Below are 16,822 nucleotides of genomic sequence, written 5' to 3' on the forward strand. Positions count from 1 at the left end.
CGCTGCATGCTGGGGCTGTGCTGTTTGAGCACAGCTGAGCTAACACTTTATCTGGGATGGTGGCACTGGTGCAGGAGACACTAGATGATTGCTGGGAGGGACTGGCAATGGAGGAGACAGGAAGCTTTAAAGGGAAGCAACCAACGATGACTTTTGTCTCAGAAAATATGTTCCTGATAGTGATGGATGTCAAGATGTCAAGGATGTATGCATTCTCCTTTAGCCCTTATAAGCATATGAAGAGTGGCAAGGGTCCGGTGACTCTTCTGTACACTAAGCTTTGAGTGTAGACTGCTTCCTGTTCTCCTGGAGATATCTCTCTCTCTCTCTCTCTCTCTCTCTCTCTCTCTCTCTCTCTCTCTCTCTCTCTGTCTCCCTCCCTCCCCTCTCCCACTGTGGTGTGTGTGTGTGTGTGTGTGTGTGTGTGTGTGTGTTATGTGTGTTTGTTAGAAGCTGTATTACTCAGATTTCTGTCACTAAAATAAAAATACTTGAAATAATTATGAGAAAAGATGTACTTGGCTCACAGTTGAGGAGGCCTTATCCAGGATGACGGTTTGGCTCTGAGGCTCTGGGCCTGTTACACTCTGATGGGGCAGTACATCAACTTGAAGCAAGTAGGGGAGCAAAATCATTTACATTGTGTACAAGGGATAGAAATTAGAGGAGGGGAAAGGGGGCTCCCTGGGTTTTCTGTGGACCCCTTCATGTTTTCTACCATGTCCCAGAGGGTCGGTCTTTGGGTGACATTTATAACCCAAACTGTAACAGAAGTCTTGGCACATTCTGAGTATTTATTCCTTTCTCTGTTAAAAAAACCACACAATCTTCCCATTTGTGTTCCCATTTGGAACACAAATACAATTTCCCTTCTAGGTATAAAGCCACTGAACTCCAGGGAAACACAGTACCTCCCCTAGGGTCACAAATCTAGCAAGTGACAGGGAGATTATTAAGTGTCCTTTTGGACACTTTATCCACCAGTTTCTCTGCTGGGGTGGGGCAGCAGGGGCATGTGTGAATAACCGGGGGGATGGTGTAAGCCGAGGCTGTGTTCTCTGGTGGCTGAAGCAGGGAGAAGGTGGGAGGCAGGGGGATCTAGGGACTTCTGAGGTCCAAGCTGACTTCAGAATCTGGTTAACAAAAGTGCTCTCTTTTTTTCCCTGCTTCTTTCTCTCTCTCTTTTTTTCTCTTAAAAATTTCTGTAGGTTTTTTTTTTTTTTTTGGCTTCATTATTTTGTGGGAATTGTGACCAGAAAGGAACATCTGTGGGGCGTCATGAGAGCCAAGAGTGCAGTTGAAGTGTGGAGTTTAGAGACCCAAATTCCCCCAAGGTTGAAAAATTTAAATCTGTAGCATCCCCACAATATTTTCTCTCTTTCCCTCCATTTTTTATGTGTGTTGTGTATGCATGGGAATACATTTATATGCCATATACCCTTGTGGAGGTCAGAGGTCAAGTTTTCATAGTTAATTTTCTCCTTTCACTGTGGGTTTGAACTCAGGTCATCATACTTGTATGACACATACTTTTACCCATCACACAATCGTGTGTTCCCTCTCCTGCTCCCTTTTAAGATAAGTCCTCACTGTGTAACCAGCTGCTGTTGCCTACATAGCTATTACTAACCCTGAACTCACAGCCACTCTCTTGTCTTGGCCTCCCATATGCTGGGAATACAGGCATGAGCCACAATCCCTGCTTCTAAATCAATTATCATGTTGCATTTTTCTGTTAACAACCACTGAAGTTACCTTGGCAGATATCCCTAAACCTTTAAATGTTTAGGGAGTGATACTAGACTCTTTCTCTCCAGACTTTATTTGAGCTGCTTGTGAACATTGTTCTAGAGGGAGGCCAGTCTTTGCCACTGTGGGTGGTCAGGAGCCCCTTTATTTTCGATGTGCTCCCGGATGGCTTTTTGTCTTTGCTTTTGTGGAGAAAAGTACACTGAACTGAGACTTAAAAACAATGAATTTGATTGTCTGTCTTCCTCTCCAGCCCAGCATCTTGCAATGTACGGTCACTGTGCTAAATATTCAAAATATAGTATTGTATAATACACTTCCAAAAGTAGAAATGCAGTTGACAACTACAGTTCAGTGATAAGTGCATAGAGTGGGAAATAAAGGTTAGCATTAGGGAAAGCCAGATGGCGCTCAGCAGGAGGACCAGGGAAGCGTTTCTGAATGGAGATGTCTAACATGAGAAGTGAAGTTAGCCCTCTACCGAGGACAGACATTTGATTAAGATAAGCTCTTAGTTCCTTGGTGGATGAGTTCTGTCAGTCCTTAGAAGCAGGGGCAGAGGGGAGACGAAAGCCAGATGAGGGAACATTCTTGTGTCAAGTAGCTGTCACTACTTTGCTGGGCTTCTGGAATGGCTCTGGCTTCTATCGCAAATCTTACACATCTAGTTTAAGAGTGTTGAAGCAGCTCTGTGTGTGTGTGTGTGTGTGTGTGTGTGTGTGTGTGTGTGCGCGTGTATATGCGCGCATGCGTGCACACTTTTGCGTGAATGTATGCTCAGAAGTGAATAACCATGGAGACCAGAGGTCAACCTTGGGTATCCCTCCTCAGGAGCCATCTACCTCTACTCTTGTTTGAGACAAGGTCTCTTATTGGCTTGTGGCTCACCAATTACACTCATTGGCTGGCCAGTGGGCTCCAGTCTCTGCCTACCTAGTATGCTACCATGCATTTCTTATGTGGGTTCTGGGGACTGGTGCGGAAAGAACCTTGTGTTTGTGTGTTGAGCACTTAAACTACTTAGCTATTTTTCCAACTCGTGTCATATCTGCATTTCTGAGGCTTATTTAGCTTCTGTAAAAAGGAATAGCTCACAGGGCCATTGCTGACTTCATAGGAGGAATTATTGAAAGGTGGCACCTCTGGACGGCTCCATGCTATTAGAAGAAAGCAGTGTGCTCGCCTCAGGATCATCTAGCCCTAAGGCTCACATCTGACAGGTGACTGCTAATTTCAAGTGCTGTGTACCTGAATCCAATTGGAAGTCAGACCACATGATCACTTTGGAACTGGTCATGCTTTATCCCTGGTTATTCATTGATAATTAACCAGTATTTATTGCTGATTATACACATTGAATGTTAAGTTATGGGTTAAAATGTCATCTGAGGTCTTCCAGTATCAATATCTAGAAAAGTAAAAGAATTTCTAAGACCACCAAGCTAGGTGAGAGTTGCTGTTCTTTGGGAGCCTGGCTGATGGTGCCACCCATAAAACCATTTTTTAGATCCAAATGAGATCTGTTGCACTTGGTAAAGCTTCCCTCACGAAGGAAGAAGGGCAGTCCTTTGGCATTTTGTGGTGAACATTGTGATGGTTCGCTTTAATTGTCAACTCAGCCTAGAATCAGAGGGACTTACTGAGGGATAGTTAGACCAGATTGGCTTGTGGAAGTGTGAGGATCTGTCTTTTTTAAAAATGTGTATGTGTGTATAACATGCCTGTTCATGTGTGTTTCCGTGTTTGTGTGTGTGTGTGTGTGTGTGTGTGTGTGTGTGTGTTGGTCTAAGACTGACTTTAGATGTTTTCCTTGATCATTCTCTATCTTGTATATTGAAATAGGGTCTCTCACTTCAACACAGATCCTGCTGCCTTGGCTGCTTGACCTACTTGTCTTACTCTGGTGTTCTACTGTCTCTCCTCCCCTAGACAGGATTAAAGGCCATGGTGTACTCTCTTAACCCTCTTGTGAATGTTAGAAGTCTGGTCCTTACACTTGCCAACCAATTTCCGGGCAAACCATCTCCTCAGCTTGGGGTCCCTGTCAAACAACAACAACAGCCCAACCAAATGGCAACAAACAAGTAAACAACAAAGGAACTCTGGCAAGCAAACAAACTAACAAAATCTTAAGGACAACCCTGGTAAGGGCGAGTTGAGGAAGACATCTTAAATACCATTTCATCGCACCTGCTCAAGCTGGAGACATTTATTACAGGTAAAACTCACCCAGATCATGACCCCAGTTTTCTATCAGAGGAAAGTCAATGCTTCTCAGTGTCAGGCTTTGAATTTGCATCAATCCAAACCTTCCCTTTTTAGAAGGTGTACCAAAGAATCCAGTTTTAACTTCTGCATGAAGGTTCTTTCAATATATGAAGACATTTGTTACATACCTTTTACTCTTAGTTTTCCTGGGCCTAAAACATGCTCAAACACTTCCATTCCTTCAACCCTTCTTTGCCCAAACTTGTCCATGACAACTGCAAAGCCCCTTTTTCTTAAGAAGCTTGTGAGTGGCTCTCGGGGAGGTGGCTCACATGGTCAGAAAGCTGATCATTTCCAACCTTCCTGGAGTTCATCCGTAGAATGATAAAAATGGATAGGTATGTGTTCAGAACTGTCTAAAGTAGTTCACACAGGCAAGTAATGGCTGCCTTCATAATTATCTGGATCTTCAGCTTAAACCTTTCTGCCAAGTCGGCCTTACACCCTTACCATGAGGGAGATAAACGATTCTTTGTTCTTCTCCTTCCTTCTTTAGCCCCTGTCTAGGCTGCAGAATCACTGCTTATCACTGTTTCCCTTTCCTTTCCATTAATCTGTTGCCCAAGGGGCAAAGTCAGAACTCTTTGAGTGCTATTATGGTGATCTTCTTTCTTTTTAAATTAGTTTTAAAAATCAGCATACAAGGTAATATTCTTAATTTTTAAAAAATTTATTTATTCATCTATTTAGTGTATATGAATGCTCTGTCTTCATGCACATCAGAAAGGGAATCAGATTCCATTATAGATGGTTGCCAGCTGGTTGCTGGGAATCGAACTCAGGACCGCTGGAAGAGCAGCTAGTGCTCTTAACCACTGAGCCATCTCTTCAAAGTAATATCTTTCATCATGACATTTTCATACTTTTTTTATAGCTCCCCATCCCACACTCCTACACTACTGCTGGTCCCCTTCTTTCCCAGCATCCTCCTCCTGCTTCAATGTCACACAGATTATACCATCCCCTTTCCCCCCTCTTATCAACCCTTCTTTTTTTTTTTTTAAAGATTTATTTTATTTATTATATATAAGTACACTGTAGCTGTCTTCAGACACACCAGAAGAGGGCATCGGATCTCTTTACAGATGGTTGTGAGCCACCATGTGGTTGCTGGGAGTTGAACTCAGGACCTCTGGAAGAGCAGTCAGGTGCTCTTAACCGCTGAGCCATCTCTCCAGCCCTTATCAACCCTTCTTAAGACATCTTTTCCCATTTCATGGTTCCCTCTCTGGTTTTGTGAGTTTTACCCATACATATGTATCTCTCCACAGATACATATGAAAATTAAAATGTATTTTTTGCTTGTAATTATGCAATATTTGTCTTTCTGGGTCTAAGATGTCTTGCTTAACAGAATGTTTTCCTGTTCCGTCCATTTTCTCACAAATGTTAATATTTCAATTTTTTGTTACAGAATCCCACCCTGTCACAACGTTCCTAGGAATAGACATTATCTTATTGATATCATTGAACGGTTGACATGCCACTACCATTCCATCCTGTTTCATATTTCTCTTCGCTTTGCAGTTAGCTCATTAATGAACTTGCAAGTGAGGCCCATAAGGGGAGCTCATGGGGGGAAGCCTTGTAGCCTGTCTAGCACCAAGGACTCCACCTTGGTTATATAGCAGGGCTCCATAAGTGTTAGAAAGATAATTCCAGCGCCATCAATAACTCTCTCTCTCTCAGATCCTGGGTCTCTCAGCAGCATTTGTGTATAGCAGGTGGCTAAGAACCATTCTGTTTAAGTTTGTAGGGTTTATTTTGTAAATCGAACAATGACCGGTGGGAATACTCTTCAAGATGTAGTTGTGTATATGTATACATCTTGGCAAGCGACATAACTACTGAATAAATACTTGAAGGAATTTTCATAAAACTGGCTGCATGCTAAGCTGAGAATTCTTTGCATGCCTGTAAGCATTGGTTAATGGCTTCTCTTGGGTCTTTACTCTTTATTAAACCTAACTGCACAAATGAGATCTGATTAAACAAATGCACAAACTAGAAGCAGGCTGAATTACCACTGCCAGGGATGCTTGCAGGCTGCCTGTAAAGTTAGGACAATGTTTTGACCACATTCAGTTTCCCCAAGTTTGATTTGTACCTTCTGATTCCAGAATTAAGTAGACATTGCTGACATTTTTTTTAAGAAAAAAAGGGGGGGAGAATCAAAGCAGAGTTTTATTTGTTTATTCAGACTCTTGGGCAAAGTTTCAACAAATGAGGCTTTGACATTTTTTGGTAAATTTTAAAATATCTCATGGCACTTAAATAGAAATTGAGACTTTTCTTGTCTCTACTTCTCTGTCCAAAAGTTTGGTGACTTGGCAGAAAAACTTGGGAAAATTAAGATTCTACTTCTCCCAATATGCTATTGCCCATCCTAACTTAGTAAACAACAAAAGGGACTTAAAGATAGGCTCTGCGTCCAAGTCTTAGTTCCCTTCTTAAAAATAAAGCCGTTTACTCCCAAGCTGCCAGGAGGAGTGTAGGTATTTAATTAGTTAAAAGATTGAAATGTGTTCACTTCTAATGCCACATATCAGTTACTGACATGCAGTACCTGGATGCAGGACCTACAGTGCTCTGATAAAAACGACAAAAGGCTCTAAGGCTTAGAATAGCCTCTTGTGATCTCATGCACAGGGCCAGGTATCAGAGGAGAAGGGGATGGGGGAGGGGCTGTGTGAGGTGGTGGTGGGGAACAGCAATCAGGATGTAAAGTGGAAAAAAAGAGTCTATGAGACAGATGTAGTCAGTTTTTTAAAATTTTATTAATTAATTAATTAATTAATTTATTTATTTTTGCCTAGTTTACTTGAAACCTAGAGTTGCCATGTTTGGGGAAGGAATTCTTTTTTTTTTTTTATTAACTTGAGTATTTCTTATATACATTTCGAGTGTTATTCCCTTTCCTGGTTTCTGGGCAAAAATCCCCATCCCCCCTCCCCCCTCCCCTTCCTTATGGGTATTCCCCTCCCAACCCTCCCCCCATTGCCGCCCTCCCCCCATAGACTAGTTCACTGGGGGTTCAGTCTTAGCAGGACCCAGGGCTTCCCCTTCCACTGGTGCTCTTACTAAGATGTTCATTGCTACCTATGGGGTCAGAGTCCAGGGTCAGTCCATGTATAGTCTTTAGGTAGTGGCTTAGTCCCTGGAAGCTCTGGTTGCTTGGCATTGTTGTACATATGGGGTCTCGAGCCCCTTCAAGCTCTTCCAGTTCTTTCTCTGATTCCTTCAACGGGGGTTCTATTCTCAGTTCAGTGGTTTGCTGCTGGCATTCGCCTCTGTATTTGCTGTATTCTGGCTGTGTCTCTCAGGAGCGATCTACATCCGGCTCCTGTCGGTCTGCACTTCTTTGCTTCATCCATCTTGTCTAATTGGGTGGCTGTATATGTATGGGTCACATGTGGGGCAGGCTCTGAATGGGTGTTACTTCAGTCTCTGTTTTAATCTTTGCCTCTCTCTTCCCTGCCAAGGGTATTCTTGTTCCCCTTTTAAAGAAGGCATGAAACATTCACATTTTGATCATCCGTCTTGAGTTTCATTTGTTCTAGGCATCTAGGGTAATTCAAGCATTTGGGCTAATAGCCACTTATCAATGAATGCATACCATGTATGTCTTTCTGTGATTGGGTTAGCTCACTCAGAATGATATTTTCCAGTTCCAACCATTTGCCTACGAATTTCATAAAGCCGTTGTTTTTGATAGCTGAGTAATATTCCATTGTGTAGATGTACCACATTTTCTGTATTCATTCCTCTGTTGAAGGGCATCTGGGTTCTTTCCAGCTTCTGGCTATTATAAATAAGGCTGCGATGAACATAGTGGAGCACGTGTCTTTTTTATATGTTGGGGCATCTTTTGGGTATATGCCCAAAAGAGGTATAGCTGGATCCTCAGGCAGTTCAATGTCCAATTTTCTGAGGAACCTCCAGACTGATTTCCAGAATGGTTGTACCAGTCTGCAATCCCACCAACAATGGAGGAGTGTTCCTCTTTCTCCGCATGGGGAAGGAATTCTTAAGAATGGACACTTCATTTGAGAAAGAGGTTTTGTGGCTGCTTTTCTGTGAATGTGATAGGCAGATCCATGGATGATTAGTTGATTGACGACTATATTAATCTGAGGAGACTGAGGATGAGGCTGCCTGCTGGAATCTGGAATTCTCTCAAGTCCTTGCATATAAGGGCCCCTCAATCTCTTTGGATTAGTTTTCTCACCTGAAATAAATTAATTCAAGCTGAAATGCTATACAGATAATACCAATGGACATTCTGCCTCTTCTCTGATTTTTTATGAATGAATTACACAAAAAGAATAGTTATACATTCTTCCAGATATTCTGTATAATTCTGACATAAAGGCAGAATACTGAGGTTGAAGTGTGGGTCAGTTATATTACTTTGATAGTTTATAGAATTATGCTTTATTATTAATTTTAAAGACAACGACTCATATAACTCAGACTAGCCTCAAACCTGCTCTGTAGCTGAGATGAACCTTGAACACCCGGGTCTCCAGCCTCTATTTCCCCAGTGCTGGGATTGAAGGATTACACCACCACACCAAGGGAGATTTCTGTTTTACTACATTCCCTAAAGTAACTCTTGGGTTAAAAAGGAAATGAAAGCTTTTGGGATGCTGTCCGTACATGTTTAGTGGCAAAGAAAGAACAGTGTCTTATTAATGAAGGATGAAACAAAACAATAAAAGAAGACTAAAAAGAACTTCTTGCAATCAAATAAAAGTTAAAACAGAAAACAATTAATGATAAATGAAGAAATAAACTGAAAAAACAAAGCAATGAACTTGACAATTTAGTAGAACCTTGCTCTCAAAAATTGCAAATCGCACAAGTCCTTTTAATCTATTTTTTGGTTAAAACATACGGATTTTGTGATTATAAGTGGGAAAGGAGCAGTCAGAACTGAGATAATGCAGCAGTGCACTAGCAAACATGAAAACACATCTATGGAGAACAAAATTATGTGGAGACATTTAAACCTGAGCCAAGAAGTGCGAAATTGAAGTAGATCGTAAACAAGAGAAAAAGAGAAAATGGAAAAAGTTGTCCATGAATCCTTGAGAAAGGCCAGGGTCATTGAACAGGGCAAAGATCATATTAGGATACTTTCTAGCTTTTCTTATGAAGGCAGAATAATCATGACACCAAGATTACTCAAGAAAACCGTAAGTCAACCTTGAATATTGACGTAGCATGCAGATTTAGCAGCACAAGTTAGACTTAGTGTAACAATGATGCTAAGTTAATGCCAGGAAGGTGAGGGAGCTTGGAAGGAACCTCCCCAGAGGATACTTTGGACTAGGAACGTCTGATTGGCAGTTGTTGAAAGAGGTTCTGTGAGCCAATGCACCAATGGGCGGCACAAATTCAGTCCAGGACTAAATTCTGGCACCAGAACTCTCTGTGCAGGAGGCTCACACAGATGGACAGAATCTTGGGATCCTTGCGATGAATCATTGTCCTAATCTTGCCTCATGGGACCTGGTTTAGTCTTCAAAACCTTGGATGCTAAGTCGCTGTGATGAGAGTTTGGATAAAGCATTTAGCAGTAAGGGCTAGCGCCCAAGGGGATATGCAAGCTGAGACCGTCTCCTGGATCTCCTTCTGAGTGTGGCACGGTTCTACCAGAAGCTACTTGCGGCATGCGGTGCTGCCTCATGAGAGCAGAGGGCCATTCTGGTGTAACTAAATTTCCCCCTTTGTGTGGCCCCAAAGTATTCATTCATTCTGGGCAGTGTGCAAGAAGAAGTTGCTTTCCCCGATGACATTTTCTTTTTCTTTTTTCTTTCTCTATTTTTTGGTGGTGGTGGTGGTGGGGAAGGGACTCTTTTCAGTTTTTTTCACGAAGGAGTTACACTAGTCCAAGTTAAAAGCAGACCCCAAATGATTACATTATACATGCTGTGAGGTTTTTAAACTTGTGACAAGGGACAGAAGGGAAATTCTATTCATTGCAAGGAAATCCTCACTTAAGCTTCAGAGAGCCACAAACGCTTAAAACCCATGAACCTTCAGCTAATCATCCTTAGCCAGTCCAATTTCTATCAGGAACTGGCATATGTTCTTGTGCCGGTCACCTTGAAGCTGAGTTACTTCTCCATATCCTAGACGCTCAGTTACAGTACCATCGCAGGCAAATTTCTTCTGAAACGCCTTCAGTAGTTTTTTTTTTTTATCATAATCATCAGTGATCCCTTGGACAGTTGTAAGGGTCTTCCCTTACATTTCTCTGTTGAATTCTTACATGGATATAATCCTCAGTGCTAGCAGGAAGCAGGTCATCATCATTACTTGCATCAGCAAAGGGGTTGAAAGGGTGGAAGTTCTGGATAGGGGACATATGTATGATGATTCCTTTTTTCTCAGTGGAAATGGCCTGCAGAAGACAGCAGGCAGTTCAGTGACTGGGGTCCAGTGGCATTTCTTTTTTCTTTTTTGGACCGAACCCAGGGCCTTGCGCTTCCTAGGTAAGTGCTCTACCACTGAGCTAAATCCCCAGCCCCTCCAGTGGCATTTTCAATGCGGGTAAGGACCCCACTATTAGCATCCCAGTCTTTCTCTCCCTTGGTAGTGTAGGAGCAGCTCTGCAGAGACAGCTTTGCAAACAGAAGGTCTCCTCCTTTATTTCCAGTCCCCTGGTAAAAAGGCACCATAATAGATCACAAAGGAGAATGACCCTGGAGGGTCTGGAAGAAGCCAAAAAAGCGAGATGATATCTATGGCTCACAATGAGAAGAAAATTCCTAGGATAGTCCAGACTCAGATCCAAGTGACCCTGATATTCCCTTCCAGCAAAACTCAGCTGAGCCTTGAGGTCATTGTGGCTGCCACCAACAAGTTTATGTCCCAAGAGTCTAACATTAGGAAGTCCTCTAAGCAGGTCTTTGGGCTTTAGTGTCAATAGTCAGTACCCAATGGCTGCACTGACCTTGTACCTATCTATAGCTTTTACAGACTTGGAGAGGACTCTTAGGGACCTTATCTCTCGCTTAATGAAGCTTTTCCAGAGTTGATGAAAAATTATCTTTCATCCCGGCCTCTAGCCTAAAGCCTAGTTGTTATGTGCTTTGCTAGATTAGATCTGTTACAAAGGCCCAGCTAGCATCTTTCAGAAGAAGAGCATTCAGGCCAGAGAGAAATATCATGAGAACAACTTAAAATATCTGAGGCCTAACAAGTAAGATATGTTGTATTAAATACTCATATGTCAGAGCCTCCTGCCAAGCTTTGTAAATTGGGAGATTAAAAAGGGCGACTCTTACAAATTTCCTGATATGGCGGAAATTTTCTCTGGGTATTCCGCTATCAAAGACCTCAGAGTAGAAATACTAGAGAAATTTACGGCATGGTGGCTCATACCTGAATCACTGGCATTTGGAAGGTTGAGGAAAGAGGACCAAAGTCAGCATGGGCTTCATAGTGAGAGTCTTAAAAAACAAACTAAAGCTAAGTAGTGATGGCGTAGGCCTTTAATAGCACCCAGGAAGCAGAGGTAGGTGGATTTCTATGAGTTGGAAGCCATACTTGTCCACAGAATAAGTTCTGGGATAGCAAACGCTATACAGAGAAACTTAAACTCCTGCTCTTCGTTTGAAGAAAAGGACGTCACTTATGGATGTTTGTGGGCCGCCATGTGTGTGAACCCAAGTTCTTTTTTTGGTTCTTTTTTTTGGAGCTGGGGACCGAACCCAGGGCCTTGCGCTTCCTAGGCAAGCGTTCTACCACTGAGCTAAATCCCCAACCCCTGAACCCAAGTTCTTTACAAGAGCAGCCAGCACTCTGAACTACTGAGCTATCTCTCTTTACCTGATTATAGTTGATTTTAATTGGTAGACATTAACCTGAACTGTATTGGTACATGCCCAGGAAACAGCAAAACCATTAGATCATGAGGACTCTGAGTCACCAGTGGTTTAATAATATATTGGAACACATAAAATTTGAATAGACTGTTAGAAGGCAGTGGAACTTCCTGCTTGGTTAAAGGAAGTGGGTCCCTCGGATGTGCCTAGGTTCAGTGTCTTCCCCCAGGACTTCCTGTACTCCCCTTACTAGGTCTTTGTTGCCTTGATTAACTGCTCTAATTTGCCATCTTCTCCCTGTCATGGTGACTGACATCTCTGAAACTTAGCAGAAAGCAACAATTGCTTTCTGTAAGGTATTCTGTCAGAAGTTTGGGTTAATATATACACATATGCAAATATATACATATACACAAACAGACACACCCATGAAAAATATACACACCCACACAAATATATACATGTATGCAAACATATAGAAATGTATATGCATATAGATACATATATATGTAAAAGTGACTAATCGTCTATGGAAATCAAATTAAAATGAGACTGTTACACTCACATTTACCTATCAAATCTGATCATGTTATATCCCTGCAATGGAAGAATCAGTACAGCATGGTACTTGGTAAGATGCTGGTGGGAGCAGAGATCAGTGTAACTGTCCATATAGCTCTGGGTTTAGTAACTTGCATTTCATGGGGCTTGGTTATACATGTGTGCAATCCCACCATTTGGGAGACTGAAGCAGAGAGGACATTAGGTCAAAGCCAGCCCGAGTGAACTATTGGGACCAAGTTTCAAAACAAAACAAAACAAAACAAAACGTACATCTTGTTTTACCTAGCAGTTCCATATTTTAAGTTTTGCCAAAGCACAGTACGAGTTCAAAGCATCAGTAAGGATGTTAAGTGCAGTGTTTACATATGTTTGAGAACTTTGGAAATAACCTAAAAATTTTTTAAAATACTGACAAATTAATTGTGACCCTGTCAAATGTATTGAAAAAGGACCTTTATTATCAGCAACAAATATTTACACAACACTCAGGAAAGAAGACCAAATATTAGTTCTTAGAGTAATAACATTATCTATGGGATCTGCAATGGCTTTTTTTTTTACTTAAACTCCTGATTTTTATGATTTATTTTTTACTGAAAAAAATTTATACAATAAATTTTGATTATGTTTTCCTCTTAGATCATTTTCATTTTCTTTCCCATAAAAGTTTGTGTTCTTTTTCTCTCTTTAAAAACAATCAAAATTATAAGAAATACATACATACCCCCCCCACATAACCAAAAAACACAAAAATGAAAACATACAAGCAAAAGACCAATAGGATAAAAAAAAAGCCAAAAGCAAAAGGAGACAAAAAGTCCACAAAAATACCATTGAGTTTTTTTTGTGTTGGCCAACTACTCTTGGACTTGGGTCCAGCCCTGAAAGTGTAGACAACATACCTGGTGAGACTCCATGATTTTTCTTTGTCAATGGTGTCACTTGCAGATGCTTCTTGGTTAGGGGTGGGAGCCTGTATTTACAACCTAGAATCGCCTAAGAAGAGAGCCTCAGTTGAGGGAACTCAATCTCTTGGGGACTGTCTTGATTGTTAGTTGATGTCAGAAGACCTAGCCTATTGTCCAATCTCTGGGCAAAGGTCCTAAATGTTACAGGGCAGGAGACAGCTAGCTGAGAGCAAGCAGGCAGTATGAATGCATTTCTTTCTCTCTGCTCTTACATGAGGAAATGATGTGAATGGCTATTTGAGTTTCTGACTAGACTTCCCTCCAAGAGATGGATTGTAACCTGGAATTGTAAGCCAAGTAGATACATTCTTATTAAGCTACTTTTTTGGCTTAGGGTCTTTTATTACCAAATCAGAGTTGCAAGTAGGACACAGGATCAACAAGAAGAGGGATTTTAAGGTATGCACACATTGGTACGAAGAGTGATACTGTGGGACTGCTTTCTGAGAATGCTGTTCTTCATCTGGTCTACCTAAGTAAACTTCCTACTCTGGGCTTCACAAACCCTGCAATTTTGATATTCCCTTGTGACTTGCTGTGTCCAGTGTTCAAAGCATGGTCACTCTAAAGGCTGCTGTGAGGTCTAAGGAAGTTTCTACGGGTCAAGTTGCATTTGTGTAGATAAAGTATTTAGAATGTTTTTCCACATACAGAAAGTGGAATACATATTAAGATGAATAAAACGCAGTGACACTTGTAAAGTTGCTTTAGATCTTGTGTGGAACAGTTTTGAATAAAAAAATTGAGTGAATACGTGACTGGACAGATGAGTAAAGATGTTCTCGTAGAACAAAACTTTTAGATAGTATGTTATAGCTTTTAAAAGTATATTTGAATTATATATTAGATTTTGTTGTGAAAATTTCATAACTGTACGTAATTGCATCGCATTTACTTCCCTATTACTCCCCCTTATCCTTCTATACTCCAACTGATCTCTTTCTTCTTTTTTTTTTTTTGGTTCTTTTTTTTTTTTTTTTCGGAGCTGGGGACCGAACCCAGGGCCTTGCGCTTCCTAGGTAAGCGCTCTACTACTGAGCTAAATCCCCAGCCCCTGATCTCTTTCTTCTACCCAACTAGTCCCCTCCTACTTCATGTTTTGTGATTATTTAACCAATGAGTTTAATTATGAACGCTCACAGGAACATGGGTGAGAGATTATTAACACATAGGAGTGTGGACACCTTACCATGGCTACACAAATGTCTTCTCAATCTTCAAGGAAAGAGCTCAGAATTATCCAATGCAATGACTTAAAATGCATTTGTGGCCAATAGAATGACCTTTTATACTAATACCAAGTATAAAGCCCTTTCCTCTGTCTTTTCTCTCTTTCTATTTTTCTGCCCTTTCCTTTTCCTGACTTCTTTCTTCCTCTCTAGTCTTTTTTACTCTGTTTTTGTACCTCTCCCTTAACTACCATAAAAAAAGGTATTTGGAAGAGTTTCAGATTCATATATATTAGAAACAAAAAGAGCTGTGAGAAAAGATCAAAGGATTGGAGATTATTCAACTCATGAGGGGAAAATTGAGCAGTGATTTCTTGTTAGAAAGTTCTCTTTGATCACCAGTATAAAGGTAGGCCTCATTTGTGGTTTGTAGGTAATGCAGGGTGACAGTAGATTTTACCTTACAGAGATGGATACAGGAGGGACACATGATTGGAAAAGATTCTGTTTTAAGCAGAGTAAGCAATTTACACCTATTTTTCAGAACAGACTCACAGTTCAGCCTGAACATCTCAACCCATTATAATGCCCCTATCTCTCCCTCTCCCTCTCTCTCTCTCTCTCTCTCTCTCTCTCTCTCTCTCTTCCTTCCTTCCTTCCTTCCTTTCCTTCCTTCCTTCCTTCCTTCCTTCCTTCTTTCTTTCTTTCTTTCTTTCCCTCCCTCCCTCTCTCTTTTTCTTTCTTTTTCTTATGTTTTCCCTCCCCTAGTTTCTCTCAGATCTTCCCTGTCTTTCTACCCACCCAACTTGATCTTCTTGTCCTCCTTCTCTCCCTTTACAAAACAAGACCAAAAAACCCACTCAAAGCAACAAAAAAAAAACACACACACACACACAGATACACACATGAACAACTCCACAAAATCAAAGATCAAAATAAACAAGCAAAAATCAGTAAGACAAAAAATACCCAAAACAATATGAGGCAAAAAGTTCACAAAAATATCAGTTTGAGGTCTCTCTCTCTCTCTCTCTCTCTCTCTCTCTCTCTCTCTCCCTCCCTCCCTCCTTTCCTCCCTCCCTCCCTTCCTTTCTTTCTTCCTTCCTTCTCTCACTTTTCTTTCTTTCTTTCTTTCTTTCTTTCTTTCTTTCTTTCTTTCTTTCTTTCTCTCTTTCTTTCTTTCTTTCTTTCCCTCCCTCCCTCCCTCCCTCCCTCTCTCTTTTTCTTATGTTTTTCCTCCCCTAGTTTCTCTCAGATCTTCCCTGTCTTTCTACCCACCCAACTTGATCTTCTTGTCCTCCTTCTCTCCCTTTACAAAACAAGACCAAAAAACCCACTCAAAGCAACAAAAAAAAACACACACACACACACAGATACACACATGAACAACTCCACAAAATCAAAGATCAAAATAAACAAGCAAAAATCAGTAAGACAAAAAATACCCAAAACAATATGAGGCAAAAAGTTCACAAAAATATCAGTTTGAGGTCTCTCTCTCTCTCTCTCTCTCTCTCTCCCTCCCTCCCTCCTTTCCTCCCTCCCTCCCTTCCTTTCTTCCTTCCTTCTCTCACTTCTCTTTCTTTCTTTCTTTCTTTCTTTCTTTCTTTCTTTCTTTCCCTCCCTCCCTCCCTCCCTCCCTCCCTCCCTCTCTCTTTTTCTTATGTTTTTCCTCCCCTAGTTTCTCTCAGATCTTCCCTGTCTTTCTACCCACCCAACTTGATCTTCTTGTCCTCCTTCTCTCCCTTTACAAAACAAGACCAAAAAACCCACTCAAAGCAACAACAACAAAAAAACACACACACAGATACACACATGAACAACTCCACAAAATCAAAGATCAAAATAAACAAGCAAAAATCAGTAAGACAAAAAATACCCAAAACAATATGAGGCAAAAAGTTCACAAAAATATCAATTTGAGGTCTCTCTCTCTCTCTCTCTCCCTCCCTCCCTCCTTTCCTCCCTCCCTCCCTTCCTTTCTTTCTTCCTTCCTTCTCTCACTTTTCTTTCTTTCTTTCTTTCTTTCTTTCTTTCTTTCTTTCTTTCTTTCTTTCTTTCTGTATTGGTCAACACTCTTGAGCATGGAACATACCCTGAAACTCCACTGGAGAAAACCGAGTTTTCTTTGTCAGTAGGTATCATTACAGGCATCATCTTCATAATGGGTCCCTGTGTCCACTGGCCCATTTTTAGCTTTGGGACTCTATCTGCTGTGTACATGTGTAGGCCTTGTGCGATGTTACCTTTTTCTCTGTGAGTTATATGA

The 16,822-nt window shown here is 41.2% G+C and overlaps 1 protein-coding gene and 1 pseudogene across 3 annotated transcripts in view; one reads left to right on the forward strand and one right to left on the reverse strand.

Annotated features, from left to right (window-relative positions):
• Positions 1–16,822, forward strand: part of Col14a1 (collagen type XIV alpha 1 chain) — a 215,113-nt gene that overhangs the window by 3,188 nt on the left and 195,103 nt on the right. The gene's annotated exons all lie outside the window — the stretch shown is intronic.
• Positions 9,881–10,390, reverse strand: Eif1-ps1 (eukaryotic translation initiation factor 1, pseudogene 1; annotated as a pseudogene).

This window comes from Rattus norvegicus, chromosome 7 (genome assembly GCF_036323735.1).
Source record: "Rattus norvegicus strain BN/NHsdMcwi chromosome 7, GRCr8, whole genome shotgun sequence".
In the NCBI taxonomy this organism is placed as follows: Eukaryota; Metazoa; Chordata; class Mammalia; order Rodentia; family Muridae; genus Rattus; species Rattus norvegicus.